This window comes from Rhipicephalus sanguineus, chromosome 10, assembly GCF_013339695.2.
Source record: "Rhipicephalus sanguineus isolate Rsan-2018 chromosome 10, BIME_Rsan_1.4, whole genome shotgun sequence".
NCBI classification, from domain to species: Eukaryota; Metazoa; Arthropoda; class Arachnida; order Ixodida; family Ixodidae; genus Rhipicephalus; species Rhipicephalus sanguineus.
In genome coordinates this window covers 112,156,937-112,178,964 of record NC_051185.1, presented here as the reverse complement: position 1 = coordinate 112,178,964, position 22,028 = coordinate 112,156,937, and positions in this window count along the sequence as shown.

The following is a 22,028-nucleotide window of genomic DNA, read 5'->3' as shown; positions in this document are numbered from 1 at the left end:
CGTAAAGAAATGCGTGTGTCAGTTATTGATCAACGCAAATTGGACTCGTTAATTAAAGAGTTCGATTGGTCTTCTCTTATTGTTTCTGGTTCTCCTGGGGAAGTATATGATAGGTTTTGTTCGAAAATGCGTAGTCTGCAACATTCTTGTACTCGTATTGCTAGGGCTAAGCAAAGACGTAGTCACAATTGGCTGTCGCCAGACATTTTGGAAGCAATCGCTGACAGAGACTTGCTTTGGAAACGGTTTAAACGCTCCCCTGGTAAAGCAGAACTTGGTATCAGCTACAGAACCGCAAGGAATAAAGTGGTCGCCCTTATCCGATCCGCAAAACAACGATACTTCCATCATCAGTTTCAGTTATCTGCAGAAACCCGGCGCGGATGTGGTCACTGATAAACCACTTTCGAGCTAAAGAAAATAGTGATGCTAAACCTACTGATGCGTTTACTGGTGACCCTGCGCATACAGCTGATCTTTTCAATCGCCACTTCGCAAATGTGTCTGGTGGACTTTCTTCGGTGCCGAAAGGCCGCTCTAGTTTAAATAATTCAACACCTGCCTCCGCCTTCCTTCCGACTTTAACAATAGACGAACTCACTAGAATAGTTTCCGGCTTCAAAAGGCAGAAACCAGCAGGTATTGATGGCATCTCTGTATCTTTACTGCAGCGGAATCTGGACGCGCTATCAGAGATTCTGCTTTTCATGCCTAATGGATTCCTGGAGACAGCTTCTCTGCCATCAGACTTAAAAACAGCAATTGTAAAGCCCCTATTTAAAGGTGGACCAAAAGACAACGCTGACAGTTATCGACCTATTTCAGTTTTACCTATCCTATCCCAAATAATTGAGAAATTCTTATTGCAATGCATGACTTCTTTTCTAGATAAATTTTCCCTCATTTCAAGTCGCCAGTTTGGTTTTGTCGCAGGTCGTGGCACTACTGATCTACTTGAATTTTCCGATGAGCTGCATGATGCTTTGGAACATAACATGTTTGCTTGTGCTTTATTTCTTGATATCTCTAAAGCATTTGACACCGTAAACCACTCTATATTGCTTGAAAAACTATACCTTTTTGGCTTTAGGGGCCCGTTCTACAATTTTGTTAAAAATTACCTTTCTGATCGTTCCCAGGTAGTGCGCTTAGAAAATCAGTTACCTTTCAGTAATAGACTTCCCTTGAAAGCTGGTGTACCACAGGGATCCATTTTATCCCCTCTTTTATTCAATTTATTCATAAATGATTTTACGGCTCCTGTTCCAAAATGTCTTGTATTTCAGTATGCAGATGACACTGTTCTGTTAACGGAACATGTATGTTACCATAAAGCGATGTCACTACTACAAGACAGTGTTGATGAGGCTGCACCATGGTTTACGAATAATTGCTTGGTGATTAACCAGAAAAAAACGAAATTAATTCGCTTTAAAAATTCATTGAAAGCAATGGTGACAAATGCACCCCTACTTCTTCATGCCCGTGATTACGCCTCCTGTAAGTGTACTCCCATTGAATATGTTAATTCTATAAAATATCTTGGTGTGTTCTTCGATAGCGACCTGTCCTGGAATGAACATTTGGCTTACATTTGTGGCAGACTACGAAAAATCTCATGGTTACTTTTCAACATCAGATCAATTGCACCCACCAATATTAAAGTGACCATCGTGCTGCTTTTGCGTACAGTATCCTGCGATATGGTATCACATTATTTGCTTTCTGTTCTTCGCGATGGCAGTGTCGGGTTGACAATATTTTAAAAAGCATGCTGAAATCCATTGTATACAATCGTTCCTCAACAGACAATGCAAATTTATTTTCTCTACTTCGCCTGCCGTCTTTCAAAGCGTCCTTCAATCAAACAGTTGTATTACGGCATTTCTGGGGCTCTCAGTTCAAAAAAGAATACATTGCCCCTCGTATATTAAGAAAATCTTCCCGCTTTTCTGTACCATTCGTTAAAACACGATATGGCAAAGCTATTAGAAAGGTCTATGTGCCTACTGTTTTTAATGACCTCCCCGACAGTGTTTTTTCTGCAACGACGAAACGCAGTCTACGAAACAGCCTAAAGTCGTTTTAATGCTGCATCATTTATCGTATTACTATTGTTTCTTTTTTCTTGCATGCCGGGTATAATCTGTTTAAAGTTGTTCAGTCCTTATCTTCCCATTTCTGCTGTTTAGGTAATAATGCTTCCGCTAATTTGATTCTTGTTATTGTGCTTCAATGTAGCGTAAATGAGTTACATGTCTTCTTTCTGTTTATTTTACCTGACAAGCTGTTCAATATGTTTGTCATCTCTCGTTTGCCGATGTGCCGGGCCTAGTCCTCGAAGCCACCGTCTGGCTTTGACAGGCCTGTTATCTGTTTTGTACAACTCAAGATGACAATAAAGATTATTATTATTATTATTATTATTATTATTATTATTATATTATTATTATTATTATTATTATTATTATTATTATTATTGTTATTATTATTAGTAGTAGTAGTAGCAGTAGTAGTAGTAGTAATAGTAGTAGTATTAAGGCGTGAAACTGGTAGAGTGTTGGTTTATGTAAATTGAATTACCCCAAATGAAAGCTTGAAGCATTTATATTCAACCTGTTTTATTGTTTTCTCCACGGTGCATTGGTTTAAACCGCACTCGTATTAAGCGTCTAGTCGGGTTGTGGATATCACAACGTGCAATCTCACTGCAAAAAATGCATACATACAGAGACCAGGAGGAGCCATTTCTTTACTAGTACACCGCCAAAATACAGAGACACTGCGCTGTAGCTTTTCGGATGCGACAGCAACCCCAGAAGATGGCCTAGCAAATAAAGCAAGCAAAATTAGAGGAATATAATAGACTTCTCCCTTTATATCTCGATTTTTTTTTATCCTGCGGCAAGAGCATGCGTAATTCCAAAGTATCCGTGTGCGCATTCACATGGATACTTCTGAATTATTGATAAGCAGATGCTTGCGATGGAACATGCAGAATATTAATTTAGGCAGAACTCTGTGCGTGACACTCCCGCATTAATGATGACGCGTGTGTACGGGGTTGTTTTTCATGTATTATTTTTTTGCACCCAAGCGGCCTACGTAAACTATAATAATTTAAGGGGCTTTACGCGCCATAACCCCATTGTCGTTATCGCCAAGCCGCAGTGGGGGATTCTGTGATAGGTTTAAACACCCGGGGGTCTAGAACGTGCATCTAACAGACCTAAGTAAGCATGTGTTCTTGCATTTCGTCCCCACCGGAATACGACCGCCGTGGCAGGGAATAGAACACGCGACCTCGCTACTCAGCAGCGCCACACTTTATCAGCCAATTGCTTCCACGGCGTTGGCTGCGTCAACAAAAAATCATCACGTGATGACATCACGACGGGACGTTATTAGGACGTCACACATTCCAAAAATTACGTAATTATGACGGCATGATGACGTCACATGACGTGACTTCATCACATGACATTGTCGCATTGCACTGCCTCTGTGATCGGTTGGCCAATCACGGAGGCAGTGCAAAACCACGTTAGGTGCAGAAAGCTTTTGCACGGGGGTGGGGCAGAACAGACACATCGAATGACGACAAGAAGAAAACTTTCACCTTCGAGTCGTCTTAGTCGAATGCATAAGGGGCCCAGTGCGTTTTTTTTTCTACGAATGATAGGCCTTAGTCTACGAGAAGTACTTCTCGCAAACGTAGTCACGAGGCGTGCGCTTTCGATCTTTCCTTGGTATGGCACGAGCCCACGCTTCCAAGCTCACCGGGTCACTAGGAGCTTTGAAAATCACAAGCCATACAACACTGCCGCCTTAATTAATGATATTACTTAGCACCCTCTAGCGTTTATTGGCATTACTGTACGATTGAGACGATGGCAATGAGTGATGCGAGGAAACCGAAGATTTTCATCATGTAAGATTTCTGACAAATTCGGTCCGTCGATTAGCAGGCGAATATTTTGTCTACTAAGTATGAAAATAATCAAAAAGTAGGCCATGCCTCCAAGAGGGGGGTCACACTTTCTGCGAGATGTGAGTCGCGCACTGCAGCGCACTGAGTTCAGCGTCATTGACTGCAGCACGTGGCTTCAGTTAAGGTCCCATTGCGAGAAGCTCAATGCAGCCGCTCTAGAAGCGCCACGAACCAACACAGAAAAAAAGTGGGGCTCATCACGTAAGAAAAACAGAGTATGTACATTGCCTACGGTAGGTAACGGAATGCAGGGAAAGAACTCCGCTTGCAGACTTGCAGACCATCGCCGTGGCATAGGTAAGGCCTGCGTTAATAATATCTGGGGTTTAACGTCCCAAAACCACGATATGATTATGAGAGACGCCGTAGTGGAGTGCTCCGGAAATCTTGGCCATCTGGTGTTCTTTAACGTGCACTAACATCGCACAGTACACTGGCCCCTAACATTTCGCATTCATCGAAATGCGACCGCCGCGGCCAGGATCGAACTCGCGACCTTCCGGTTAGCAGCCGAGCACCATAATTACTGCTCCACCGAGGCGGACAAGGCCTGCGCGGACAGCAATGTTTACCTTCTGGCAGCACGGTAACATGGCAGTTCAATGCCTTGAAACTGTTATAACAGTGGGTACACCCCACTATTGTGGGGTGTACCCACTGTTGTGGGGTGTACCCGCTATTGTAAGAGTTGCACACACACTAGCGATGAGTATGTGTGCTTCTTTTAGTTTTCTGTCCCCTCTCGGCGCGCTTTTTCACGCTCAACAGTGAACTAATTGACCAAAAAAAGAAAGATATTCGTGGAAGGCTGCTCAGCTTGCCTTTAACAACTTTCAGTGTAATCCACTATTTGTGAAACATCGCCTCGTGAGGTGCTACGCTGTCTATCGGTAAACAAACGCACGACACAGAGAATAAAAATAAAACGGCTTTTCGAGAACCTTCCAGGTTCCTTGCTCACATAAGCAAAAGATTTCAACTCGTAATGAAAATATTTAATGGGTCCTGACGAGGGACGTTTTAACGAACTTTACCATGTAAAAATAGAAACAAGCTTTTTTGTCCAGAATAAAACTGGGCGCAAGAACCGGGTTTCAAGCCGCGACCTCCTGCAATTCTACAGACCAGCATAATATAATAATAATAATTGTCGGAGTTTAGCGTCTCAAAACCCCGATATGATTATGAGAGACGCCGTAGTGGAAGGCTCCGGAAATTTCGACCACCTGGGGTTTTTTAACATACACCTAAATCTAAGTACACGGGCCTCTAGCGTTTTCGTCTCCGTCGAAAATATGGCCGCCGCGGCCGGTATTCGATCCCGCGATCTGCGCGTCAGCAGTCGAGCACCTTATTCACTAAACCACCCTGAAGTGTTGCAGATCAGCATAGGCAGTCAAACAAGAAGGCGGGTTTCACGATACTTTATATCAGTCTAATCTGTTTCATCCCTCTTTCACCAACACTTAGCGTAGAGGAAAACACGGCCTGGGTAGCATGTCATGAGCATAATGAAGTCGGTGCTTTCCGACGTCTTTAGTGATGTTATTTAAAAAAATAAAAAGCGCTGTTGAAGCTAAGGTGACTTTATTAAAATGATTCTTTTTAAGGAGATCATTGAACAATATTGTGCTTGCAAAGGTATGGTTGTTTTACCTCTGCTGGTAATTGAGCTTTAAAGAAAAATGTCTGTGGGCAGCGAATATAACACGGTGAGACGTCTTGTAAAAGCGCAAAATATTGAATTCATTAATTGAGGTCAACTGAAATTAGGGCTGTCTACACAGTTTCAAACTCGCGATCGTCATCACCGCCTCCCAAGCTTGTATTATTCTCTGGAAGTTAGCTTTTTTCACACTGCAAAAACAGCAGCGCTAAAGGACGTTCTTGCTTTAGAACTTTTAAGAAACCCGTGGGAGCCAACAACAATATAATCGGACGAAATATATTGAAGAGGCAGGGGATGAGAAGAAGGGCAGTGCGCTCTTTCGAGAGTTCGTCGTTATCAGGCACAGCCAAACGACTTGTATATGCCCCCTTTCATTGCAACAGGACTGCTGAGTCATGGTCGAGCAGACCAAGCCGTTCGTTGCACGCGCTACGGTTATCACTCGTCAATTTAGGTTCGCGCGCGCTCGTTGCAGCGGATATCGTCGTTGTGCTTTTTTAATGTTTTGTGGTTTTCTCGATTCGCGCGTTACGGCAAGCGTCATCGCGCGAATTTTGAACGTTGAAAGTCCGTACGCCACGTGGTGTGAAAGAAGGTGAACTAAAAGCGATGTCCCGAATTCCTGGGTATGCTTCCGATGTACGCCAGGTATCTTGGTCACGTGATGCGCCGCGCTTAAAAAGGCGAACTGCTGTGCCGATCTTTTATTGCGAACATGGTTCCTGTGGGGGAGCCGAAACGTCAATACATTCTTTTTTAAATCATTTGGTCGATGTCCGGATCCCTTTAACTAGTATGTTTCATCCCGGCCAGACGGGTTTCCGTCATACTCTCAACTTCATCCATGCTCTCTCCTCAGCGCCGCCGCGAAGTTCGCACACCTATCTTATTCTTCCACCGTGGTCTCTTCACTGTGCCCCCGCATCGACTTTGCAAGCAGGAGTGCGCAAGATTGCACTAAGTGCCACGCCTCTGAGTTGGTCGAGTGCTCGTCGGGGGGCTATAAAATCCCTCCGACATGTGGGAAAGTTCGCATAGGCCAAACGGACCGGTGTATAAATGAGCGACTTAGAGAACACTAGAAAACATACTCAGCGCTAGCAGACACGGACGCAGAGAGACGACATCACAATGCGCTGATCGCTAGTAGCCATGATGGAGCCTTGACGGAGCGGCGCTGGCTGGGTCTGAATGCACATATGTACCCCATAAAAGTGGACGGGAGGATGACCGCCGCCGTAGCTCAGTGGTAGAGCATCAGACGCGTGATTTGAAGGTCGCAGGTTCGGTCCCTGGCGGAGGCAAGTTATCTTTTCGTCCACTTTACTTTCTTGACATTTATATTCTAAATACTACAGATAACACCCCCTATACTTTCCTTGGGTTTTTTGTCTGTGAGTTCTAATTAATCTTGCGTCTAGCAAAGAAAAATGAGCCCTTTATATTCCCCTTCTTTCGATCACTCAGACTGTACCACAATGAAAGCAAGTTTCTCGCATGTGCCAGATATTATACTGTATTTAGACTTATAATGAATATTATACTGTGCATATATACCATACAACTTGCTGTTTGTATGGCATATATAGGCGTTTTTTGTTTTCGGAATAAAATCTGGTCGCGAGTCTGCGTGCGTCCTTGTTCTCGTCTCGTCCATATTTCTTTTGCGCCGCGCATTGTTTAAGGATGCACGACTGAGTCACCCAGCAACATGGATTATTGAAATATTTTTACGGGCACGTACCGTACATGCACAATCGTTGTTTGTAACAGCGAAGGCCGCACGTTGTACCAACTTAAATTTCGTTTTTGTTGGTTTGTGTAACTCACTAAGGCAACCGCCTTCCGTGTTATCAAGTTCCGGTTCATAGGCCTGCGGAAGGTTCGTCATAAGCGGAGCAGGCAAAGTTTCGGCGCAGCGCATTTCCGCCTCCATCGAAAATGTGGCCGCCGCGGCCGGGAAGCGAAAACAAACAACGCCTTATCAAACATGTCTCGGCTTAGTTTGGGTTTCCTGCCTGGCTTACACACTCTAAGCACGGTAACGTTTACTAAAGGTGCACATTTTCACAAATTTGTGTACTTATAAAATAGAAGTTATCTAGTAACCTTTAGTACCCGTTCATAGTATCGAGCATTCTCACGTAAAAATAGAGGTTACGTTATACAGTACACGGAATATTGTTTACACAAAACGGCTTGCAGGAGATTTTATGCGGCCACATCACGTAAAAATAGAGGTTACGTTGTACAGTACACGGTATATTGTTTACACAAAACGGCTTGCAGGAGATTTTATACGGCCGCATCACGTAAAAATATAGGTTACGTTGTACAGTACACGGTATATTGTTTACACAAAACGGCTTGCAGGAGATTTTATACGGCCACATCACGTAAAAATAGAGGTTACGTTGTACAGTACACGGTATATTGTTTACACAAAACGGCTTGCAGGAGATTTTATACGGCCACATCACGTAAAAATAGAGGTTACGTTGTACAGTACACGGAATATTGTTTACACAAAACGGCTTGCAGGAGATTTTATGCGGCCACATCACGTAAAAATAGAGGTTACGTTGTACAGTACACGGTATATTGTTTACACAAAACGGCTTGCAGGAGATTTTATACGGCCGCATCACGTAAAAATATAGGTTACGTTGTACAGTACACGGTATAGTGTTTACACAAAACGGCTTCCAGGAGATTTTATACGGCCACCGCTCTGCGCCTCTTCTTTCCTTCGCTCTTCTTTCTTCGACGCATTCCAGGAGGTTACGCTCATCACATGCTTGGATCAGTCAGTTGTGCCACAGCAACGGAAGCACAGCCTTCCACTCTTTCGCACTTCGTGCTGCGCATGCCTCGTGTTTTTTCCGCGCTTCCTTGTGCGGTTTTAATACACCGTCCATATACGTACGCTAAGAAACGCGAACCTTTGCGGAAGGTGTCACATGGAAGGTGCTTCTCGGAACACACGCGATGGCGCATTGTAATCATTCAAGTGCATGACTGCTTATAGAACGTGACAATTGCGGTGACCGAGGCCAAACGCGTCGCCTTCGCTCATTAGAAAGAGGCAGCTAACAAAACATTCGCATATTCGAGGCGACTTGGAGTTAGCATGCACTACAGTAATGATGAACCGCGATTATTATTAAAATGTGGTCGACCCGTCAATATCAGTGAAGATCAGAGATTTTATAACAGTATCATGATATACGTGTCAGGCCATCCTCTCTTGGTCCAACTTCTATGCAGTTTAAGCATAGGCTGTCGTGATTATAACACTTCAATTATTTTTCTGCTGCTCGTGCACTTTCATTGACTGTGTTATTCGTGCTTATCAAACTATGTGTCATCCAATAATCAATACCAGCCGTCTATTTGTTACAGGGCTATTTGCGATTTTGTTCACCTTAAAATGTGGGATCATCAATGAAAACGTGGATACTGACAAAATGTGAGGTTGACAAAGCAGGGAAGCTGCTGAAGGCCGTAAAGAAGTGCGCGGAGAATTAGCACTGCTCCTCACGGCGTAGAGCATATTCAAAATTGATATACAAACCGTTCGCCATACGCCACGTTTAGTCAGTTTTACGTACTTCTCGCAAAACCCAAAGAACTGTCTGAAATCATCGCTTAATAAGTAGCTGGCTGGTACGTATGTGCATATTATATACGAATGCTGAATGATATAAAGACGCAGTAAAAGTAAATGTGTGCATTCGCAAAAATACAATAATACCAAGAGCGCATACAAAGAGCCGCAACGTGGTTTTCTCGAGAGATAGAAATTGTAATGCTTAAACATCTACTTAATTGGATCAAGAGAGGATACTTGTCTGATACACATGGCACAACTCATGAGTAGGAATATCTGTCAATCACCTGCCCTTCTTAATTATCGTTTTAGTGGCAGACCACATTTGAACAACACGATGCTTGTGGGCGAAGATGTGACGTTATGATGCATGCAAGCTCTAAGCCAACTCCAAAGGAAATTGTTTTGTGCTATTCCTTGCGATGAGGGAAGCGTACATCTCTTGCCACGGACACCGCAACTGTTGTGCTCTAAGCAGACATGTACCAGAATTATTCCAAAGCTCCAGCGTGTGTATTCAGGACAGGGCAGGCCATATGACACCGCCGTGAAAGTTCTCATTACTCTGTGTACATATTTGTACGCTGCATAATAAAGCCGCAGAAAGAAGTACAAAAGATTAGGCGTGCACAGAAAGAAGCCCTAAAGGAAGAGCCACGCTTCGTTTGCTAGACGACACTTGGCTGGGCCGATCATGTGCGTAGCGAGTGGTCCGAAATGTGTCGCAGAAAGAAGATCGAAAGAAAAAAGAGGCACATACCCTTTGTTAGGCGACACCTGGGTCGGTGGGCCACGGATAGAGCGGTCATACTGAGTGGAGCCCCCTGCAAATAATACGTGATCAGCGTCGTGCTTCTCCTTAAGTACACTAATGTGTGCGGCATACCATAACTGCTGGTACTTTGCACATAAGCAGGACAGATGAAACCCAGAGGGCAGCCAAAAAGAGGGTGATTGTCAGTCCTTTACTTTTGTTGCTCGGGTTGTGCGTGCTCCCAAGAAATTTTCTGAAGAAAAAAAAACATCAACCATTCGAAAAGAATTCATATTTCATTGCTTTATACCTCCAAAGCAGAATACATCAGTTTATTGATTTATAGCTTCAGGGACTTGTCTAGCTGATAGAAGACCGCAGGTATTCAAAGCGTTTCCCCTTGTTTTCGCCTGTGGTTGGTACAAATTTACAGGAGCAGGTGGTCAGGTTCTGCAGTCAAACCCTCTCTTGCTGCACGCACCATCATGTTTCATCAGTCAATATGTCAGCTGCTGATTCCGCAATCTCCACGCTGGACAGTCGATCCTAAAAGGAGAGGACCGTTATTTTACACTATTCCAACGGTTACTGCCACTTTGCACACAACTGCCGATAACATGTAATGTGAGACACATACTCCACCCCCCCCCCCCCCCAAAAAAAAAGGGTGTTACTTGACCACTACATAAGCGTTCCTCAAATCTACTATCCTGTGCAACATGTTTATCGGAAAACAAAAATTTTATTTAAATCGCACGTTAATACCAAATGCAATTGACATCTGTTTAGCACAAAAGTCAGCAATACAATAATGTAAGTGACAGTCTAGTAGCAGAAACACGACAGCAGGTGATTAGAAACAGAAATATTACAATTTACAATTTTCAGTGACCATAATCGGCATTTCACGTAGAGCTTGAATATGCTCGTACCTAATTGATTTCCTCAAGGGGCATATTCCACTTGACAGTTCATAACCTCGGCTGCACCGAACGTAAGGCATATCGGCGTCTGGAAGCTTCCAAGCTGCCTGATAGTAGGTCATCCCAGCATGCCTTGGGCGGGATGTATGCTGTAAACAGTTCCAACGCAACACATTTATTATGGCGGGAAAAATCATTTGTGTTGTCTACGTAACTTTAAACATTCCGGCTTTGACAGTTAAATCACATGTATACTGATTCATTTTTTCTAACCACAATGACACGTTGCTTGCACCCTAGAACAGAACGAGAACACACAAAAAAAGTTATCTCAGTGCCGGAGAACAAATTTTTATCGCCAAGGAACTAAGGACATCGAAAGACATACCAACCACACTGACCATGTCTCCCTTTGAACTCCTACGTTGCACGATTGCTGGCATTCGTGCTACCTGAAAATCGTTAAGCCACAGCGTATCGCTTATCGCGTAACGTATTCTCAGCTGCCCCGTTTCGATAGCGACGCAAACACCGTGGCGACGCATGTAGACGTAATCGAGCGACGCACAGCAAATACTGCCGGCAACAATGCGTAAAAGCATGACAACTTATTTTTCTGACTCGACCCAACTCTTACAGCAGCGTAAGCATGAGCATGAATTATCTGAATTTTGAATCCCGTACATTGTGATCTGTATGAGTGCAACTATGGAATGAAGATGACTTCAGCATATATTTGTGGTAAGGTTTCAAGTTAGGTCAACACGCAGAAGTTTGAAGTCTGACGGAAGTCCGTCTGGTTGGGTTGATACGTGGTGACGCTGAAAACCCGAGGCACTGAGCCAACTAAAGCAAAAAGCACACGCACACATACACACACACACACGCACGCGCACACACACACACATACACACAAGCGCACACACACGCACGCGCGAGCGCACACACACACGCACGCGCGCACACACACATACACACACGCACGCGCGAGCGCACACACACACGCGCACACACACGCGCGCGCGAGCACACACACACACGCGAGCAAACACACGCGCACGAGCACACACACGCGCGCGCGCGCACACACACACACAAGCACGAATGCGCGAGCAAACACACACACACACACACACGCACGCGCGAGCACACACACACGCGCGCACGAGCACACACGCGAGCAAACACACACGCGCACACGCACACGCGCGCTCGCGCGAGCACACAAACACGCACGCCGCGAGCACATACACACACGCGAGCACACACACACGCGCGCACGAACACACACGCGAGCGAACACACGCGCGCGCACGCGCACGCGCGAGCACACACACACACGCGCGCACGAGCACACACACACACGCGCACGAGCACACACACACACGTACGCACGCACACACACGGAGTGGCCGGTATCAAGAGCGATTCGAGATAAAGACGTCGTGACAGTCATTTTTCTCTAGCGCGAGCACGTGCCTTCCCCCGGTCGATTGCGTGTCCCCTGAAACGTGCTCAGCCAAAGCACCGGATTTAACCATTTATTTTTTCACGTCATAAACGTCCTTTTGTGTGTGTGTATTAAATGTTTACTTCGGTCGGCGCAGTGCCTCGGGTTCGCTACATTCAGCTACACACGGAAGGATGCTGTGATTTCCTTTAAGACACTTAAAACTATACTTAAAACGCACTCTTAACGCCATTTCATTGTCTTTCGGGTACTTAAAGCTTTATTCATTTCGGTAGCGCAAAACAATTAAAGACAAGAGAGGACACGTAGACAGGACGGGCGCTAGACATCAACTGACTTTACTGCAAGGAAACACACAAAAACCCGTTGCACAGGCGCGACGCGCTACATCACTCTACGAGGGCTTTTTTTTTTCTTTTAATGTGTTTAATTTTCTTTGCGCTACCGAAATGAACACCAGTGATCACAACCAACTAGCCCGCATTACCGCCTTAAACCCTCACTCGTCCACCTAAAACTACCGCAGCAGAGTTTGAAGCATGGCGAAAAGTTGAATTAGCCGACACGTTGCGTATAGACGCCACGAAATATCATGTACCGGTGACAAGGACATGACAAACAGCCCAGACTGCCATTGACAGGTACGAGTTACTGCGCACGCAGAGCTCGTCTGGGCAAAGCTGATCTGGGGCACTTTGTTTATGCCGCCTACAGTATTTCACACCGTGATTGCAGCCTTCATCGAGCGTGTTGAAGGTATCAAGATGGCGACAGCAAGAAGGGTTAAACTTCTGTCCTTCATCTCTTCTCACATAAACGTGTATGATAAAGAATGATCTTAGTCGGATGTTTGATAATAATATACGCCCAAACACTCATCTTGTAATGTCAAACGCAGAGCAAATACTGCCAATAACAATGCATTACATAAAAGTATGACACGATTTATTTAAAACATAACAGTATGACACGATTACATAAAAGTATGACACGACCCATCTCGTACAGTAGCGTAAGCATGAGCATGACTTCAGGCAAACACGCGACATAAGTACATATACACAAGCAAATAACGTAGTGAAGAGAGAATATTGCTTACCTGCAAATCACATTTACTGCGGTCTTCGGGCAACGTAAGAACGGATGCAACCCGCTCGACAATTGCGAGTCTCAGGCAAGCGAAGAATCAGCAATGCAGCTCGTCGCAACGGACGCGCAGCCCACTGAACGTGCCCGTTGCAATGCATCGTGGCTGATTTGCGGCGGATCGCGCACGTTAATGACTGTCCTTCCTTGCTATATCACTAGTTACACGCCACTCACGTACACAACACGATTAGACCAGGCACGTTAACAAAGCGCGGAGCGTAAAACCTGGTTAAATCGATGAAACGAATAGCAGCACTGCACAAACGCGACTTCAACAACCGCACCAACCGCCTCGCATTCGAATACTCTTCCCGGCATACACCTCAAGCTGTGCAAAGCCTAGGAGAGATGACGCCGTCCCTGGTTCGATAAAGTTGAAGCGGCGCCTCGAGGACGCCACATTTGTTACTCACCGCGAGCTCATACATCTCTCTACGCGGCCTCTCTACTGGAGCGGCCGTCCCACGCTGTTTTGTGAACTCAGCGGCATCTTTTTCTCCCGTGTTGGCGAATTGATGACGGTTAACCGTGTTTGGTGCTATGTTGTCCCGTGACGTTTGCTGCACTTTACGATCCGTTAATTATAACGCGAAAAAACAAACAAACAAACTAGACAACACGACAGCGAAATTAAAATAAATTGTATTGCGAGTCTCGGAAAAATATTTTTCTCGCGCCACGGGATGGTTCTTCGATCGCATCGTCAGTTTAATTTGGTCGGTTGTCGTGTGCTCACAGTACTTTATCTTGTCGCCATATGCGAAGTTTCCCGGAGGCAAATTAATTACTTCTGCGGCTTAAAAGCAAAATAGACATAAGAGCTACATAATAAGTTGTTTAGCACAAATATTTGACCAACATATGATAGTTTTTCGTTCTTGTGCTTCTGCCGATGTCTGTGCAGATTATGTCACTTCATAAATTACGGGTTTTGGAAGCGGGTTCACCTTATTGAACTCCAGTTTTAGTTCATACCCCACCATCGCTTGCCTCAGTACGCCGCAATGTAAAATCGCTCCTCCTGTGATTTGCTTTTCTGCTGTCAAGACCCGTTCTGTGTGTACATCATCCGCTGTTCAATTGATAAAGCCAGCCTTGAACAAGACAGATCGCGATGTGACACATTGATCAATAAACTTCCACTCCATAGTGTAGGTCCCCTGACGGATGAGTCATTGCGCTTTTATAAGTTACAATCTAAAGGTTACAATGCTCATCGCGGTGCTTTAGCTTTTAACTTGGCACGCTGCTGTCGATGTAACCTTTATGAGAGAGGGAAATGAAGAAAACACAAAGATAAAATTGCTGTAACAGCCACGTAACTTATAAATTATAAGTTACATGTCTTTTTATGCTGTCGTAAACGTTACCGTGATTAGAGTGCATAGCCGACAACTTGAGATGTACTACACGTTCGTCATTAGTGAAACGCCCACCCTTCTGCCGTTAAAGTGGCAGGTATATGCAGTAGCCTAAATAACATAGCCGGATCACACTCTTTTTCTTCACGTTTTTCTCACCTTCAAGACGCTCGCTTCCTTGGTAGAAAAATCGTAACCGTTGCACTCATTTTCCTCGAACAGCTTTTGGTCCAACGGACACCGTCTTCTTCGGGAATTGGCTGGGCAGCACGACTGGCAAACAGTGTGTACACACGGCAACAGCACAATCCGCTTTGGAATCATGAGGCAGAGGTCGCACACCCGTGAAGTCGGTACCGCTTCCACAAACCGCGTCGGGCGCCAGCTGACGCCTGCGACGGCGTGGCCGCGAAAACTGTGCGTTCGTCCACAATCCGCCATAGTGGCCTGTCTTCAACAAATCACTCGCACAATGGCGGACTGATTGGCATTTTCTTTCAACGAACTGATCGCGACTGGCTGCTCCAATGAACTTCGGCTGACGTAGTATTCATGAGAGATGGCGGCATAGTCCCCCCGCTATCGCGCATGCCACGATGCTCACTTCTGCACCTTAAACCACTTAGAGTTCAAGGACGAAAGAGTGGTTTTGTTATCGCCTTCACTACCCTTGCTACAGGTGCTATCTCCTCCTCATCACTTCTTTCTTTATAACACACGTGGACAATGTCAGCACTAAGCGGTGAGCCTATGATGATTTTACCGTTTCCGGCTACACGATGTCTCCGCTCCCGCAGTCGAAAACACAGAAAGGGAAGTGAAATCAGGGGCCGTATTCTTAAACGATCGCAAAAGGCGACAATCGCAAAAGTATCGTCTTTGGTGCGCGCTGATTGGCTATTGAGGAAAACCAGAAAAGTCAGGGCATCATCTAGCATTCCCGTCGACGTGACGGTACTCTACGGCGCTCCTGACGTGCCTGGAATAAACGAACGCACCTTATCACCGTCGGTTGGTGGTGAAGTCTAGCATTTCAGTGACATAGACGGTAGCTTCTAGTATTCAATCCTCGGTGGATGTGCGAGGCATTTTTTACGCTTAAGCTTTCAGCGAGCATAACCTTGGGGCACGCCCGTAGCCAGGAATTTTTTTCGGGGGGAGGGGGGGCACTTGCTAAAAACATTGACTATTTGTGAAAAACAACTATTTTCATTAATTATTTTTGATAAAAACACCTACTTCACCAAAATTTTGGGGGGGGGCCTAGCTGGGGGGGGGGGGCTAGCCCCCCCTCCCCCCTGGCTACGGGCCTGCCTTGGGGTGTTTTCAGTACTCCGGCCTGCCCAAGAAGACTTCCTGTGCGTCACTTTCGGTAATACTTTTTCAATGGTCCCGGCTGTATTTTCTGGTGTGTTTGAGTTTGTTGCTCTATTAATTCTGGCGCATTCCTTCAGATGTGTTTGGAGCGATGTCTAGCGTCCACATGAAAGGGCTCGACGACGTCGCACGGGAGAAGTACAAGCAGAAACTGCAGCCGTGTGGAGAAGAATTGCCTAATTCGTTGGATGGAGAAGTCGTGCAATTCGGCTTTTCGACAGGAGCCAAAAAAACATAGTTGATCCTCCGTCATAGGAATCGGAATAACACGAAAGTAAAGCTTGCCCTTACAGAAGTAACTGAATGTTTACTGTACATTGATATAAGAGAGTTTGCACAATGTATATTGATGTCTCGCAGCTAATGGCACCGTTTAACGTTTACGCACCCACTTTGACGATTGGTGGTACATCTCCATCCCGAAGACTAACGTCCACGTTAAATGATTAAACAAACAGCGTAATCAGAGAACGAGGTGTGATAGCCAGAAAAGCATCGCATATTGGACGCAGAGCTTGGTCGCCATCCCGCGACATGTTAAAATGTGATTGAACACCACGGCTGGACTAGAGGGAAACGCAAAGCGCGTCATGCCGCCCTGATAGCCCGGCCGCGATTTTTCTCGGGGCGAGTGCGTGAGCGGGGAACGGGGTGTTACAGCCAGGTGAGGCAGACGCGCGTCGCAGAGCTATTTTAAATGCGAATGCATTTCTTAGTCGAGCTATGTCAGGCGCCGTGCGGCGTCCCCGATCTCTCCGCTCCCGCCTCCCTCTCCCATAGCAACAGGTGCGAGCGCGCGCGCTCCTCCTCGCCCCTAGCAACCGGAGCAGGTGGTGCGGGCGGATCAGCGGAGAGTGAGTGGAGAGGAGGAGCGCGTGAGGGCGCTCGCATCGCGGGAGCTCGGCGGAGCTCCCGCGTGTGTGGGAGAGTGTGGGCGAGGGTACGCGCGTGCTTCAGCGCTTCTCCTCTCGGCGGGCGCCCCACTCTCCCGTTCGCTCGCTCGCAAGCCTATATAAATGGAGCGGAGCGCGCGCTCTACTCTCTCTCGACCCGTTCGCCGACTTTCGCTGACGCGAGATGGCTGACGTGGAAGACAAGGCTGCGGAGCAAAGAGTGCGTGATGCCGAACGCAAGCGCCTGAAGCGAGCTGCCGACGCCGAACTCCGTGCTCGGGAAGCTGCTATGAAACGCCAACGCCGAGCCGAAGACCACGAAATACGTGTTCGACATGCTGCCAAGCAACGTCAACGACGAGCAGAGAACGCCGAATTGCGTGCTAGCGAAGCGGCTGCGAAACGTCAGCGCCGAGCCGCCGATCCTCAGGTGAAGCGGTGCGAGGCCGAGACCAAGCGGCCGCGGCGCCGGGCCGATCCCGCTGCTGCCCGCGCTCTCCATCGCGGCACGCAAGCGGCGGCGCGCATTCGCATTTCCTCACGATTCCCTTCGGGGAGGTGAGGTGAATTTTTTGGTTTGGATTCGCGTGATGCTATGAGCGAGGCCGACGCTTTTACGACGCTTGGGCTAAGTGGAACTTCGATAGAAAACGCGCTGAATGGGACGGACGTGTAACGCGTTGCAGGTGCTAATCGCGGAGGCCACAGTAATGACGAATTACTTTACTTTACTGCTCCCAGAGGGCAACACCACCCCGCCGACCGGGAGAGTAGTAGATATAAAAGGCGCGTTTCTATTGCCTCTGGAGTCTGTAGCCGTGGCGCAGTGGATAGCGTGCCCGGCATCTGTTGCGGACCGAGCGGTCGTGGGTTTAGTGCCCATTGACGGAACTTTTTTTGTTTGCCATCCGATCGTGCAAATTTTTCGACGTCATTTCCGTGACGGCAATACGTCACTGAAGTCTTGGTGGACCCCGGCATAAAACACTTTCGTGTTAAAAAACACTCGGCGAAAGCAGCGCGCATATGCTCTTAGCAGCGTTCCGCACCAGTTTGCTGTCCCGGCCTTCGGTTTGATCTTGTGATCCGACGTCCCTGTTTATTATGCAGATTGATCTACTCTTTAAAAATGCTGTGATTTGAAGACTCCGTTATGTGCCAACTGCTGCGTGATTCCGTTGGCTTCTCGATATTTATTTTAGAAACAACTCTTCGAGCCTATTTTGTTGCCTGTGATTTAGGTCCGCCTTAGTTGCGCTCATCATGTCGTCATTCAGTCCACCACGGTGGAGTAGCGGTTAAGGTGCTTGGCTGCTGACCCGATGGTCACGGGTTCGATCCCGGCCGCGGCGGTCACAGTTCGATGAAGGCGAAATGCTAGAGACCCGTGTACTGTGCGATGTGTGTGCACGTAACGAACACCAGACGGTCGATATTTTCGGATACCTGCACTACGTCGTGGCTCATAATGACATCGTGGTTTTGGCTCGTAAATTCTGGATAATATTATTAATGTTGTCACTCAGCCCTTCGATTCATCGGATGACATCACTGCGACCAATACGATGCGCAGACAACAGGCCGAAAAAAGCACTACGACCTAACTTACGGAGCAAGTCGGTATAATTTCTGCTCCCCACTATTCGTCTTCTCTTCGCATCTCCTCTTATTCACTCCACTGTCGTACTGCATGGACCCCCCACCTCCCCCCCCCCACCCCGAAAAAATATCCTGGCTACGTGCCTGCTGTGAAGTATTCTCGATTGACAGACATTAAAGATCTATTTTATTCCCAGCCTCATAACCTAATCCTTCAATGCGTTGAGCATTCCATTGACAAATACGGTTTCGTTGCTTTCCAAAACTGTGCGGGGATTCCTGCTAGTGGTTTCTTAGAACTATTAAGCTTTTATTTGCTATGTACATACGTAATGTTTGAAGGGATTCCACACTTGCAAAAGCAAGGCGTATGCACTGGTTCTTGCATCGCCCATATGCTTGGAAGTTTGGTGCTTGCTGATTTCGATCGTCATATCAACGCTTCGCTCACCGATGAAAATGTTCTTTGCGTGTTGGGGTACTTTGATGATTGTTTATTTGTTTTAAATTGTGACCCGCAGGGTATTGAACTAGAAAGCAAAGTGCTGCTTGATTTGTTCTTAGATGTGATAAACCAACTTAGTCTAACGCATGAACTCCCAGTGAAAATGGCCAAATTAGATTTGTAGACAGGGGCGTAGCCAGAAATTTTTTTCGGGGGGGGGGGGTTCAACCATACTTTATGTATGTTCGTGCGTGCGTTTGTGTGTGTGCGTGCCTATATACGCAAGCAAAACTGAAAAATTTCGGGGGGGGGGGGGGGAGTTTGAACCCCCCCAACCCCCCCCCCCCCCCCTTGGCTACGCCCCTGTTTATAGATACCTGGTTTGATCTCAAAAGTGTTGGCGTCTGCTGGTGCTATATGAACCGCGCGCTCACAAACCATTTTTTGCCTTTCAAGTCAGCCCACTCTAAGCTTGTTAAACGAGATATTGCCACGTCGTGCCTCAAGAACGATCTTGGCAAATCTTGCCCACGCAGTACTTCAGAAGCGTTCGAGCGTCAGATTGCTAAGCGCTGGGTATCCCCAGCCCCTCCTCATTTCGGTTGCAGAGAGCCTGCTCAAGAAATAACGCCATCGCCCGCGAAGGTGTGAAGCAATCTTTCACACAACCTGAAAAAGATGGCCCAGCGGTGCGACGTAAAGTCGTATTCGCTGCACCATGCACGCTGTCTAAGCTCTGCAGAATGACCGACCCGGAGGCAAGGATGCAGATGGTCAGCGGCACAAAGCCCTAAGAGGCCCTTTGTTGATTGCACAGAAGGGGTTGTGTGCGAAATTCCTTTGAAGTGCGGAAAAGTACGTTGGTCATACTGGGAGATGCGTCAACGGTAGGTTAAGGGAGCATGTCAACAATGCGAAAAAAATTCACCGATTACGATACTGCCTAATGGTAATTTTGAGCGCAGCTGTCCAGGTGTTTTGATTTTGCGATAAGTTGAGGCGCGATTGCCTCGCTAACCGGGAGGCAGCGGAAGGCAGCGCGTGGGCGCGTTCCACAACAGCTGCCGCAGACAGACCTCCGTTTATGCAGTTCTTCATTTCCATTTATGGTATCGGTGAACCCTGCCACATACTTTAGTGATAACGCCATTGGCGACAGCACGACGGCGGGCACCATGGCCTCCGAGATTAGCCGGCGGCGCGCCGCCGGCTAATCTCGGAGGCCATGCGCGCACTACTGTGGTGTCGCGGGTGGCCGCCGCGGAACCTGTCGCTTCACCACCTGTCGCCACTGTCGTTCCCTCCTCCTCCGCTCTCCTCACCAACGCCGTCTTTCACCCTCCGCTGCGCTCCGCATTCGCTCTCTTTCGCCCGTTAGCTTTGTCGGTTAATATGACGCCGACACCGCTCAACGCATCAACGGGCGCCTAAGATCTGCGGTCTAAAACCAGTTTATTATGGGCGAACTTGTACCCGGAAAGTAGATGCAAGTTCTAAGAGCCCGCTAGAGCGTTCCACACACAACCTGACATCTTCTACCAAGCCTCGCAGGTCAACCCACTTTCTCGTGCCCGCGCGCGAGAGACATGCGTTGCGCTGTAACGAGAAGCGCGAGCTTTCACGAGGCATTGCAGACGCTGAGACAGCGGCTCGCTGCGCTCTGCGTTCGCTCTCTTTCGTCGTCGTTCGCTTAATTGGTTACGCCGACGAGGGCGACGCCGCTCAACGCAGGAACGAGCGTCTGAAATCTGCGCTCTAAAACCAAATGCGGCTCCACTACTACGAAACACGAGGAAGTGCGTAGCACGGTCACGCAGCGATTCCCGTTCGTGGAGTTCCCACTGCTCCTTTTACTCACCGAAGACGACGATAATAGGCAGTTTTAGAATAGTAGTAGTAGTAGTACAACTTTATTTATAAGGGTTGGGATAAGGGGTCATGAGCTCGATGGGTGGGGCCCCAAGTCCAGGGCTCCACTGGCTACTGCTGCCTGCCTGACGTGACCCAGAAGCGCAAGCTGTACCTCTGGGTCAGAGCTGGCGAGCTGGGCCTCCCATTGCTCGAAAGTATTAGATAGGTTGTACTGGCCTAAAAAGGCATCTAAAGTTGGTGGTCGGTTTAGGCATCCCCACGAGATGTGATACAGAGATGGCGAGCCGCCACACCACGGACAGGCGTGCCCATACAGCGTTGGGAAAATTTTGTTCAATCTTTGTAGATTGGGAAAGACCCCCGTTTGAATCCTACGGAGGTCAATCGCGTCCTCCCCTTCTAATGATTTGTGGGGGGCGCTGTATTTTTGTCGAGTGCCTCGCTGGTGAGCCAGAATTTCGCGAGGGGCCATTCTGGATGGGTCGTTGTCCTCCTCGTTAGTATTCTCCTGAAGTGTTTGAGGGGATTGAAAGTGCGGTCGAGGCTCTGCTCGGTTCGTGAGCCCTCGAGCAAGAGCGTCTGCACTCTCGTTTCCCTCCAGGCCTGTGTGTCCTGGACACCAGATCAGCCTGTAGTTGTTTTTCAATCTCCCGCCTAGGAATTTACTTAGCTTTATCGGGAGGCGGCCTTTTAAAAATGTACGCAAACCTTTGCGTTGGCTTTTCCCGTTAAATGACGGAAATAGCGGGCCGCAAACGCTGTAAGCGACTTCAAAAAAAAAAAAAAAAAAAAAGCGGCCGGCATGACTTTGGAATAGTGTTCGTAGTGTCAATTTTTAGAAGGTTGGTCTGCTGCGTATATCTATTAAATTGATATGGCTATTCTGAGACATGCATGTAACATATATGTTACCT